This window comes from Ceratotherium simum, chromosome 30, assembly GCF_057802395.1.
Source record: "Ceratotherium simum simum isolate JZ-2026a chromosome 30, ASM5780239v1, whole genome shotgun sequence".
NCBI lineage: Eukaryota > Metazoa > Chordata > Mammalia > Perissodactyla > Rhinocerotidae > Ceratotherium > Ceratotherium simum.
Window position 1 is genome coordinate 13,703,267 of NC_141929.1, and position 13,132 is coordinate 13,716,398.

The 13,132-nt window shown below is 40.1% G+C and overlaps 1 protein-coding gene across 1 annotated transcript in view; it reads left to right on the top strand.

The window, feature by feature from the left end:
- The window catches only part of WDR59 (WD repeat domain 59), a 104,889-nt gene extending 97,453 nt beyond the window's left edge, over positions 1-7,436 (top strand). Inside the window, exon 28 of the transcript XR_015549134.1 lies at positions 7,419-7,436. The gene's annotated coding sequence lies outside the window, so the exon portion shown is untranslated. The remainder of the gene's footprint in view (positions 1-7,418) is intronic.
- Positions 7,437-13,132: the final 5,696 nt, after the last annotated feature.

The following is a 13,132-nucleotide window of genomic DNA, read 5'->3' on the forward strand; positions in this document are numbered from 1 at the left end:
TTGAGCTCAGCTCTTTGCTGTCACAGCTCTGAATGTCATTGCCATTCAGGAAAGCACTCCCTCTCACCCTTGGTGCTATCAGAAGGTTGAAGGTTTTGCCGGCATAAACGTCCACGCTGCTAGTCGCTCGGATCCCGTTGTGCCCAAACTGGGAGTAACTCTGGTTTAACGGCCTGAGGCCAGGACAGACATTACTTTCTTAATTTAGAGAGAATCGTTGATGGAGAGCACCCACAAGACTGTCTCTATGTTTTTTCTTCTTTTCCTAATGGAGATCAGAAATGGAAAAAAGGGAGAAGAGATCAACATTGGTGTCCAAAATAGGTGGATTTTCTTTCCCATCAGGAAAATGTCCCAGAAACTAATGTCCTTGCTGGCTTTTAAAGGCTTGGGCCAATCTGTATCTTAGAGGAATCAAACTTTTTTGATTCCTTTGGACACATTTGATAGAAGAGTTGAAACGCTTGTGCAGTACAAATAGTGGATATATACTCCTTGTTTTCCCCACAAAAGACTTTGATAGAGTTGGAAATCCTGAAATAGAGATGGCTGAAGGAGCTCAAGGTATAATTTTTAGGGCACATTTACCTTTTTAAAGCTGAGAAATGATTGACACCAGGTGGCAGCAGAGATCTAGATTCAGAGAACCTGATAGATTCTTCCATCTAAGGATAAAGGTTAATCCAGATGAGTCTACACCTGTTTCTTTAGTTGTGAAATGGAAGATCTGCTTACCTGTAATCCACCCTAGATTCATCGATCCAGTGACTGACCGTATACCATCAGAAAAGAACCGTTTGAAATCCTCCTGCCCCAACCTTCTTAAGTATGAACACTTCTCACACATTATTGCTAAAATCTGAGCTTTTAATTTTATTATTATTATTATTTTTTTGCTGAGGAAGATTCACCTTGAGTTAACATCCACCGCCAATCTTCCTGTTTTGTTTTTTTTTTTTTTTTGCTTGAAGAAGATTCTCCCTGAGCTAACATCTGTGCCAAACCTCTATTTTGTATGTGGGTCACTGCCACAGCATGGCTGACAAGTGGTGTAGGTCCATGCCTGGGATGCAAACCTGTGAACCCAGGCCACCAAAGCAGAGCATGCGAACTTAACCACTATGCCCTGGGGCCAGCCCCAGAGCTTTTAATATTAATTTTAATTTGCATTTTAAATGAGAAGCCTAGTTAAAATTCAGTTATTAATAAGGAAGATGGATGTGGTCAAACCAAATCTAAGAGGCTGGTCAGTAAGATGGTTCAGAGGATTCTACCAATATCGATTCTAGAAGTGAATGAGAAAGGCAGAAGCTGAAGTAAGGAGAAAAAGTAAAATAAAAACGTAAGCTGAAATAAAGTGTATGTCTGTTTATGTACATTCACCATTGACCTTTACACCAACCCTATCAGGGACACATCCCCTTTTAGTTGGTGAGATGGAGGCTCAAGGTCACAGACAGAAGGACAAAGCTATAGTTTGCTATAGTTTAGCCTGTCTTATTTTACTCTATCACATTGCTTTAACAGGAAGAATGTGTGGGAATCCCTGATAGATGGCTCACAAGAAAACATTGTATACGGTTGGCCGATGAAACAGCTGAGATGCGTAATTCATATGTTGGATAATTGCATCAAATCAAGATTAAAAAAAAACTCAACAGATTGTAGTCATGGATCCAGACTAAAATGAAACATTTTATGAAGGATGAATGGAAAGTCTGCAGTTGGTTAGAAACAATTAACTATAGAAGTATAGTATGAGGGAGTTCATATGGAAAAGACCTAGAGATTTCAGCTAACTGCATGCTCAGTATGGGCCAACAGTGTACATTTATGGCCAAAAAGTCAACAAAATCTCAGACTTCCTTGTTTGCCTGGAGGGAGATAATAGTCCTATTTCTGCCCACTTGTGGATCATTCTGTTCAATCCTGGGGCATTTTTAGAGGAATAGTGTTCAAAGAATGTGAAAGGTAGTGAAGAGTTTGGAAACAATGTCAAATGAAGAATTATTTCAGGGCCGGCCCCGTGGCTTAGCGGTTAAGGGCGCGTGCTCCGCTACTGGTGGCCCGGGTTCGGATCCCGGGCGCGCACCGACACACCGCTTCTCCGGCCATGCTGAGGCCGCGTCCCACATACAGCAACTAGAAGGATGTGCAGCTATGACATACAACTGTTTACTGGGGCTTTGGGGAGAGAAAAGGAAAAAAAAGGGGGAGGATTGGCAGTAGATGTTAGCTCAGAGCCGGTCTTCCTCAGCAAAAAGAGGAGGATTAGCACGGATGTTAGCTCAGGGCTGATCTTCCTCACAAAAAAAAAAAAAGAATTATTTCAAAAATTGGAAAATTTTGACCTGGTGAGCAGAGGTTATGGAGAAGGCATGAAACATTGACTTTTAATGTCTAAAAGTAAATTAGATTTATGCTGTAGTTCCAAAAGCAAAAGTAGGATTAGTGGAAACAAGTTATGAGGAAAAAGATTTCAGCTGAGTCTAACAGGAAAACAATTAAAATAATTGATTGTAGTGACTTTCACATATGATGGGTATCACATAACTCATCTTAGAGGATTTCTGTTTAGGGAAATAACCTTGATGAGCCTCTTTGGGTGTGACAGGTGAGCCTCTGGTGTGGTCAGAGAGGAGAAGATACAAAAAATAAATCTTAATTTTCCTGTCTAATAAGATGAGGGGAATTTTCACGTTCCCTGGGGAGCTATGAAAAGAAGAGAGAAACATGAGGAGGGTTGGGGAGAGAGAAATCTGGGAGAAGGTCTAGCCCCCTGGAGGGACATGCTGAGTGAAAGATTTGGCTGAGATGGAGAATGGCTGAAAAAATTCTCGGAGCAGTGATACTTAACATTCAGTTTGAAATTACTTCCTGTTCTGAGTCATAATTACCCTCCACTGCTACTAACCCTTCAGTAAAAGTCTGCCACACACAGTAACATTGCGTGACTGGGGTTTTGGGGGAATGAAGAGAAATGAGGTTCAGGGTGGAGAGAAGTGACCAGTAAGAGAAGACAATGACCGTGGGCGTTGAGGTTGAACAAACAAATTGCAGCCTGGACTGACTAGATCAATACTGGTTTCTGGCAGATCCATGAGAATGTTGGAGAAGGCAGTCCAGAGCCTGCCTTACTTAGATCTTAAAGATAAAGGTTACTTCAGCAGGATGGAGGAATTGGGGATGTCTGGATTACACTAGGGAGACAAAATTAAAATTATCCAACAGCAAGATAGCAAGCTCCCCATCACTGGAAGAGTAGTCTTGGTAGCACCTGTTGAGGGTGTTGTCAAGGGATTCTTGCATTGGTTGGGGGGCAGCACCAGATGAGCTATGAGGATCCTGATAAAAGAAACTCACTACTTTTCCCTCTACTTGCCTTGTTATGTCCTTTCATTCAAAGGTCAACTTTGGGTTGGCAAAAATTTAATGTGCCTCAATACGTTAATACTTAAATAATGGGTTTATTAAAGGCCTGATTCTACTTTTCCATCCATCCATTTAATAAGCATCTGTTCAGTTTCAGGCATTTTGAAGTCCTTTTGTAGGGACTCGTTAATCAGACATGATTCCTGCCGTTTTATGACATTACATTTCAGTATGCACTATGCTTATTATAATGAGGGTTTTCTTAGTTAGGAATTTGCAGTAGTGGGAATAGCGTCTGTGAATCTGAAGACCTTTGTTCGCACCCCAGCTTTGCTGTGTAGCTGTAGGTAAGGCACAGAACTTCTGTAAATCTCTAATTACTCATCTATAAAATAAAGGTGCAGAACTATTCCAGGTGTTACAAATTCCAAAGCTTATGGAGTTCAGGCACCTAACGTAAATACATGAAGCAAGCAGATGTTGTGATTTGTTTCATAATGACACCTTAAGTGGAATTCTTTAGAAAGACACCGCATATTAAGCACATTGCGCTGTTCTCTTACACCAAGAATTGTGTTCTCTCCCACCCATTTTTTTCTTGAAACATTCAGCCTTCGGGCTCTTTCATTCTTCTTCCCACGTTGGTAGAGTCATGGTGTCAGGGGTGTTAGTGGCGCACAACAGACTCTACCACAGCTATTTTAAGCGGGGAAGAGACTTATGAAGGAGAAGTAACTCACAGAAACTCTAGGAGGGCTGGGACATCAGGCTTGCTTCAGCGTTCATTATGCTCTGGCGTAGAGTTCTTTATGCTCCCTTGGCAGGGTCTCCGGGAAGAATTAACCCCCGCCGCCTAAGCCTCGCCACTACGATTTACTTTGGAAACCCTCAGGATTCAACTCCTCACGTCCTGTCTCTTTGCTTATGTCAACACGGGAAGTTAATAAATGTATTTCACTCAGCCAGGTGATCCAGGTCAACAGCCACAGTGATTAGTCATGTTGACGGTGTGATATACTAGTCAGTACAACATGATGAATAGGGCATTTTTCCTCTGTGGTCGTCCTCCCCCAAATCCATAACCCCAGTCTAAACATGATAAAAATATCAGACAAATCCCAACTGAGGGACATTCTACAAAATCCCTGACCAGTACTCCTCAAAACTGTTAAGTTCATCAAAAACAAAGAAAGTCTGAAAAACTGTCACAGCCAAGAGGAGCCCAAGGAGACATGACAATTAAATGTAATGTGGGGCCGGCCCCGTGGCTTAGCGGTTAAGTGTGTGCGCTCTGCTGCTGGCGGCCCGGGTTCGGATCCCGGGGTGCGCACCGACGCACCGCTTCTCCAGCCATGCTGAGGCTGCGTCCCACATACAGCAACTAGAAGGATGTGCAGCTATGACATACAACTATCTACTGGGGCTTTGGGGAGAAAATAAATAAATAAATAAAATCTTTAAAAAAAAATAAATGTAATGTGGTGTCCTGGAACAGAAAAAAGACATTATTGTATTGGTTCATTAATTGTGACAAGTGTACCACACTAATGTAATGTGTTAATAGGGAAACTGGGTGTGGGGCTTATGGCAATTTTCTGTACTATCTTTGCAATTTGTCTCTAAGTCTAAAACTCTTCTAAAATAAAAAGGTTATTTAAATGTATTTCAGCCAGGGATTTAAAATTTCTCTTAGTGGCAGTATAACTTTCTTCCAAAACTATTCATAAGAGGTAAGGAAAAGGTTGAAGATTGACTATGCTGACTTCTCGTTAGCCTATTCTTGAGGCTGCCCATTCACATAAACATACAGTATGAATTATCAGCATTATCAAGATTTCAAATGACGTGTGCTGACATTTATGAATAATTGAATCAAATTGTAATTGTTCCTTATGTTATCTGAATAGTTCTCTTAATTCTTAGCTTAATATTTTAAGATCAAGGAGTAATCAGAAAGTGACAGAAGCGCTGCTCAGTATATAATTAACCTTTCTAATTTAGGCTTTGAAGCCAGTTAATCATCCTTAGAAATAAGGATAAACTTTCGAAATAGCACCCATCACTGTTACTACTCTGAGTTTATTTAATTGGGTCACCATGTTCAGAAATGGCAGCAACCTTGCACTTTTGTGTGCTGGCTAAAAGCACACACACACACAGGAAATACCATTTTCCACCTATCAGGCTGGCAAAGATAAAGTTGAAAACACATGGTATTTAGGTTAATACCTAAGTTGTGGGAAAGCATGCAGCATTATATACTGCAGATAGGAGTGTGAATTGGTGCAGCCTTCTCAGGAAACAATTTGGGAATAGCTTTCAAGCTGTTCAATACCCAAACCTTTGACTCAATTTCATTTGTAGGAATTTATTCCACAGTTTGTATTTACACAAATGCACAAAAATATTTGTATGAGGATATTTACTTTCACATTGTTTATTATAGTGGGAAAAAAATGAAACAACCTAAATGTGCATCAATAGGGGATTGATTAAATTATGTTATGTTCGTACAATGGAATATTATGCCACCATTGGAAAAACATGGAGGCAAATTATGTGTGCTGCCGTATATATTGTTAAGGGAAAGAACACACTGACAAACTATGTATAAAGTGTGGTCCTATTTCTGTTTTTATAATGATATATACAAATACATTTATAAATGCATAGAAAATTTCTGGAAGGATGTACTATTAATAGGAATGTTCTGTGGAGAATAGGGCCTGGAGGGGATTGGAGTGGGAAAGAGTTTTACTTATTTTTAATTTTGTTGTATTCTTTGATTTTTTAATATGTTGCTTGGACTTTTTAATGTAAAAAAACTAGTTAAATATTGGAAGGCTTCCTTGACAAAAACAAACAAACAAACAACTTTTTTTAAATATAAAAAAGTTTTTGCTGGCTGCTCAGCACTTGACTGAGAAGAATTTCGTGTATTGGAGGCAGTGGGTACAAACCACTTCAGTTCCTAATTTTGTTTCAAACAGGATAACTGTTTATATGGGGCAAAATGTTTATATGGGTTCAAAAAGCACACACCCAAAGAATATATGCTTTTATTTTTAGAGTTCTATTGGACAGATTTATTACTAGCTAAATTTTATGGGTGTGTATTACATTTCAGATGCAATATCAGTTTGGTCTCATGTAATCAGCCTGTCATTACTGTAAGGTTAATAGCTTAGTTAATAAATAGTGACAATTAAAATCATATTTTAAAAGTCCTGGGGCCAGCCTGGCGGCATAGCGGTTAAGTTCGCGCGTTCCGCTTTGGCAGCCCCCGAGTTTGCTGGTTTGGGTCCTGGGCGCAGACTTACCAATCATCAAGCCGTGCTGAGGCGGCATCCCACATAGAAGAGCTACAACTCTACAACTATGATACACAACCATGTACTGGGGCTTTAGGGAAAAAAAGGAAAAAGAGGAAGATTGCCAACAGATGTTAGTGTAGGACCAACCTTCCTCAAAAAAAAAAGTCCTTCCCTAAAGAGTTTTGGCATTATGTATATTATGTAGTCCTTGGAATAGTAATGCCCCCCAAGAAAACTTGACTCTTCTTCCAAACCAGTCTCAAAAGACAATTATAAAGAGTAAAAGAAAAGATAGATTTTACCTCAAATAGGCTAGCTGAAGTCTGTTCCAAGAAACTTGAATTCAAGAAGTTTAGAGCAATTTGGAGAAAATAATGGTAATATATTAAGTAAAAAAGACATGATAAAGAACTTATTAGTATTCCAATTTTGTAAAACAAACAAAAACCACGTATACATATTTTTATTTTTATTTATTTTTTTAAAGATTTTATTTATTTATTTTCCCCCCAAAGCTCCAGTGGATAGTTGTATGTCATAGCTGCACATCCTTCTAGTTGCTGTATGTGGGATGCGGCCTCAGCATGGCTGGAGAAGCGGTGTGTTGGTGCACGCCCAGGATCTGAACCCGGGCCGCCAGCATCGGAGAGCGCGCACTTAACCTCTAAGCCACAGGGCCGGCCCCTTCGTATACATATTTTTAATCATGGAATAACCCCTTTCCAATTCCAGTCCATCTGCCCCTCCTGTGCCAGGCAGCTGCTGAGGCCTTTGGGCTGCTGGAGGACTTGGGTCCAGCCTGCGGTCAGGTAAGTGCTTGGCAGCCACTCTGAGGGCCCTGCAGGGTGGCCCCGGAAGCTCCCTGGGCCCTTGAGTGGAGGTCCACACTGGCCTCATATAGAGGACCTGAGTCTCTGGGGCCCCTGGAAGCCAAGAAGTTGAACAAGTGTGGCGGTGGTTACCAGAAAGAATGAAATTAGTGGTGATTACTGTGGAAAATGAGAAATAGATGTTGGGAAGGTGATCACTGAATCCACTATGGGAAGCAGTCATTAATGAGGGTTGACCTATGAGTATTTGCAGGCAGGATCTATTGTTTTTAACGTTTTAAAGAAAACCCCTGTCAATACAGTCCAGCTGAAGATCACCAGGAGCACACCTGCAAGTGAACAAGTTGGGTTTATTGCTCCTTGCAGAGAGGAAGAGTGCTCAGTGTGGCACTCTGGGGCGTCTCAGTGAGCGGGTGCTCTATGGCCCTTATTACAGGATTGGCACTTGTGGTAGGTGACTTTGATGTGGGTTCATGGAAGCAGAGGTTTGCTCTGAGTTGGATGTTATGTTCCTGTTGGAAGCAAGGATAATTCTGTGATTGGATACATTAATAAAACTTGTAGGAAGAGGAGACCAGAGTGAGGCTACAGCTGTAGTTGGTAAAGAAGCGGCTGTCACTCATATTAGCTGGGAAAGGAGGATGGTTAGTCTTTTGTGCTTGAATGGTGTTCAGGTTTTATCTGTGTTCAAATGTGATTCTCAAGTGGTCTTGTTTTCATCTTGCTCCATTATGGTCTCAGAGTGGCCCTGTGTGATCTTGATGTTCTGTGAAATTATGTTCAGGAGAACAGCAAGACCTAACTGAGGGTGCCAGGCCAGCCTTTGGGCATCAGGGGCTGCTTTCCTCTGTCTCACCCACAATTACAACAAATTTTGTCAGACTAATGCCACTTTCAAAGTAACAAACCAAGTTTTTATCTACTCAACCAACTCCTTAGCATCTTGGTAGCTTTTCTTATCCTCAAGAGTTATGTTTTTTTGTTTTTAACAAATGATGTATAAAAGAGCAAAGTAGTATCAGGCAGTTTCTTAGTGATCACTTAACCTTTAATCAAGGGTCATTTAACAGTCAGATGAGCAATAAAGGAGCTCAAGACGAGTGAACAGAAACACAATATGATGCTATGCATTTTCTATGGTACGTGTATATATCTATAAAAACATAGAAAACATTCTGGAAGGACACATCTTAAACCAGTAGCTGTGGTTACCTCGGTGCAGCAGAGACCAAGGTTGGCAGTGATGATCAAAGGGAACCTCACTTTTTAAAAAAAGTTTATTTTTAGTTTTAGCTTCACAGCAAAGTTGAGTCGAAAGTGCAGAGGGGTCCCACATACCCCCTGCCCCTACACATGCATACCCTCTCCCATTATCAATAACCCCACTAGAGTGGTTCATTCGTTACAATTGATGAACCTACACTGACACCTCATTATCACCCAAAGTCCAAAGTTTACATAGAGGTCACTCTTGGTGTTGTACATGCTATGGGTTTGGACAAATGTCTGACATGTATCCACCATTATGGTATCATACATAAGTTATGGTATCATAACTTAAATATTGTCAGAAATGGTTTGTAAATATTTGCTAAACTGTCCTTTATCTAACCAGGTGTGATAGTGCACCAATAGTGCTCTTATTTTCAAGTTTTCTCACTAAATGCTAATTGCCTCTTGAAGCTTCTGACTTCAGTATATTCTCTAGCCATTGTGGAATTAAAGAATATGGGGCATACATTTTTCTGTTCCCGTAAGGTTTCTTCCATTTAGTCTCCATCTTTAATTTGGCCCTACCCGTGAACATTTCAATTCCATTCCTGGGAACCTCCAAGACCTTTTTTTGTTTTGCTCAAGTTTAGAGTTCCTAATCTGAGATCCATGGACCCTCAGGATTCCATAGGAGTCTCTGGGTAGATTAAGGGGTCTGTAAACAGATGGGGGAAAAATAGCATATTTATTTTCACTAAACTATAATTTAAATTTATCATTCCTTTCAATTATTATGAAGGCGTGAAAATTTATACTTGATTGCATCTCAATTAATATTCTATTTAAGTTATACATTTAAGTCTTAGTTCTTCTTAAACACTTCCCCTTTTAAAAACTTTTTAAATTTCAAATATATACAGATAGGATAGTATAATGAACCCTCACATACTTCTCACCCAGCTTCAGCGTGTCAGCTCCTGCTAATCTTGTGTCATCTCTATTCCCATCTCCTTTCCCCTCCTGCCTTGCCACAGGATTGTTGTGAAGCAAATCTCAGACATATCATTTCATCCATAACACTTCAGTATGTATCTTTAAAAGATAAAAATCCTTTTGTTGAAGCACAACCATGATACGTAAAACTTTTAACAACGATTCCTAAATATTCAGTTAATATTCAAATTTCCTAAATTGTGTCACAAATGTTTATTCAAGTCAGGATCCAAACAAAGTTCACACGTTAAATGTATTGTTATGCCTCTCAAGTCTCTTTTAATCTAAAGGATGTATAGGTTTCCTCCCTGTTTCATTCTTGCAATGTATCTGTCAAAGAACAAATCATTTTTTCTTCCAATTAGCAAATAAACTGTTGTTCCTTTGCAATTTATTTGCTGAAGAACATTTGTCCTGTAGCGTTTTCTACATTCTTGATTTTGCTGATTGCATTCCCCTGATTGCATACCAGTTCACCAGATGTGAACTGGTAGTTAAATCTGCAGTAGAGTTTCCAGATAAAATACAGGATGCGCAGTTAAATTTGAATTGCAACTAAAGAATGAATAATTTTTTAGTGTAAGAATGTTCCATGCAATATTTGGTCATCTTGTATTTTTATCTACTAAATTTGGCAACCATAATCTAGAGCCTTGACCACATTCAGCTTTGTTTTTTTGGCAAGAATACATTCAATATTGTGTTGTGTACTTCCATCAGGAGACATAATTAGTCTGGTTGTTTCTCTTTTTGTGATGTGAAGAATGATCCATGGGTTCAGGTTTTGTCAGCCAGGTGCATCCATTGTTAACATAACCCCTCAGCTTTTCACCTGATGATTTTGGCAGGTGATGGTCATTGCCCAGAATCATTACTTTTTTAGGGTTTGCCGAATGATGCTGTTCCAGGTCTATCATTCTTCTGTATTCAGTAGCCGGGATTCTTCTATAAAGAACTTACTCTCCTGTATAGCTTATGTACGAAAGTTAAGCTCTTTCCTTATGCCTGAATTTTGCAAGCATCTAAGAGAGAGCCTTAAACATCTAACAATAAAATCTTGGTAGTAGAGATTTAGATAACTCTTATAAATCCAATAAATCAAAATATACATTTAGTAAGATAAAACATTTAAAGCATCTCTCTATGTTAAAAGTCAAACTTATACATTTAGAAAATCAGAACTCTTCAACATTTAAATGTTGACTGCACACTTAATTAGTTAAACCTTCCTATGGATTACAATTAAAATTATATGTTGGGGCCGGCCTCGTGGCTTAGCGGTTAAGTGCACGTGCTCCGCTGCTGGCGGCCCGTGTTCGGATCCCAGCGCGCACCTAGGCACCGCTTGTCAGGCCATGCTGTGGCGGTGTCCCATATAAAGTGGAGGAAGATGGGCACAGATGTTAGCCCAGGGCCAGTTTTCCTCAGCAAAAAGAGGAGGATTGGCATGGATGTTAGCTCAGGGCTGATCTTCCTCATACACAAAAAAAGAAAACCTTAAAAAATTGTGTTAAATTCTCTAGTATATCAAATTGTCTGAGGTGTTTCAAACCACTGAAAACTGAATAAAGTCTATAAAGTGAAGCACAATGATACACTTTATATCAAAACTTTATTTCCTCATCATCTATATGTTTATTATTTATGCTTTTCTAGGATTGCAAACTCACTTATCCACTGAGGGGGAGCCGAGTAAGCTTCCCATGCTTGCTACCGCACCTGAGAGTGGTTCAGGGCAGCGGGTCAGGAAGGACCGCCAGAACATGAGAACTTGGCTCCATCGAAGTTGGACGGGCTCAGGCTTTTCTCAGTGTCTGGCTCTCAAGTCCACATCTTCAAACTGGAGTTAATTATAACTTTCTCGACCCAGGGCATCATACATTCCGGTCATCTTTCAGATTTCATCCTTACCAATCTTTACTTTCTGATTTAGGTAGACGGAATTTGGTTACTCTTCCCTCCCCCCCCAACTTGGGTTGCCGCCAATCTTCCTGCTGCCTGTCAAGAGCTCGCTGAATTCTGTATTTTCTTTAGGTTTTGCTTCTGTATCCACCGATCAGCCTCCATTCCACAGTTGTCTGTTGACAAATCAAACTTAGAACTACAAATAAAATGTGAAATGTGGGCCGGCCCAGTGGCGCAAGTGGTTACGTGTGCTCGCTCTGCTGCAGCGGCCCAGGGTTCGCCGGTTCGGATCCCGGGTGCGCACCGATGCACTACTTGGCAAGCCATGCTGTGGCGGTGTCCCATATAAAGTGGAGGAAGATGGGCACGGATGTTAGCCCAGGGCCAGTCTTCCTCAGCGAAAAAATAATAAAGGAGGAGGATTGGCAGATGTTAGCACAGGGCTGATGTCCTCACACACATAAAAAAAAAAAAAAAGTGAAATGTGTCCCCCTGGTCAAGTTTCTCATTCTTATTAGTATTTTTCAGGTAAACAAATAGCCACTAAGAAGTTAGTCAAGTGTCTCTCATGACGAGTTCTCAGTTGAAAAGCCGGGACTATCATCCGGGACTACTTTTCCACCATATTACTAGGTCAGGAGTAGGCAATAAGTGACCTGAGTCCTGTTGTTGGGTATTTGTTTTACGATTTACAATTGGGTATTTGTCTTACAGGGTGGATGCCCTGTCTACCTTTTAACTTCTTACCTTCTACTCTTCTTCATATCTATAGGTAAGAGATCACTGCGAAAAAAAAAATTTACAAAAATGGTGTAACAAATTGATTGTGACATCTGCATACCTTGAACACAAAAATATCTTTACAGTCATTGTTCACGCAGTTATATAAAATACTGACACCCATTGCCTTGTTGAAATGGGCCATGGAGCTTAAAGGTAAAAGTAATATTTAAAGTAAACTGTATTATTCCCTTTACTTTTAAGCAACAAATTTCCAGTCTAAAGATGGAGATTACTACTGTCTCTCAGCTCACTTTGCCCATTTCTATCATTGATTTGTCCTTGTCTTATAGAAATATTTGCAATTTCTATTACATTTGAAATAATCTATTCTGGAAACTCCTAAATGTAATAAATTTATATACTTGCCTAATTTTGTAGAGTAGCTTTAAAAATTCTTTATACTTCTAGGGCCAGCCCCGTGGCTTAGCAGTTAAGTGTGCGCGCTCTGCTACTGGTGGCCCGGGTTCGGATCCCAGGCGCGCACCGATGCACTGCTTCTCCGGCCATGCTGAGGCCGCGTCCCACATACAGCAACTAGAAGGATGGGCGGCTATGACATACAACTATCCGCGGGGGCTTTGGAGGGAAAAAATAAATAAATAAATAAAATTAAAAAAAAAAATTCTATATACTTCTTTAAAGCAGAATGCAAGATAGATCTACATTATAGCATTCTAACCTAGGGGATTAATTATTATTTTCATAGAGGTGACTATATAAAGA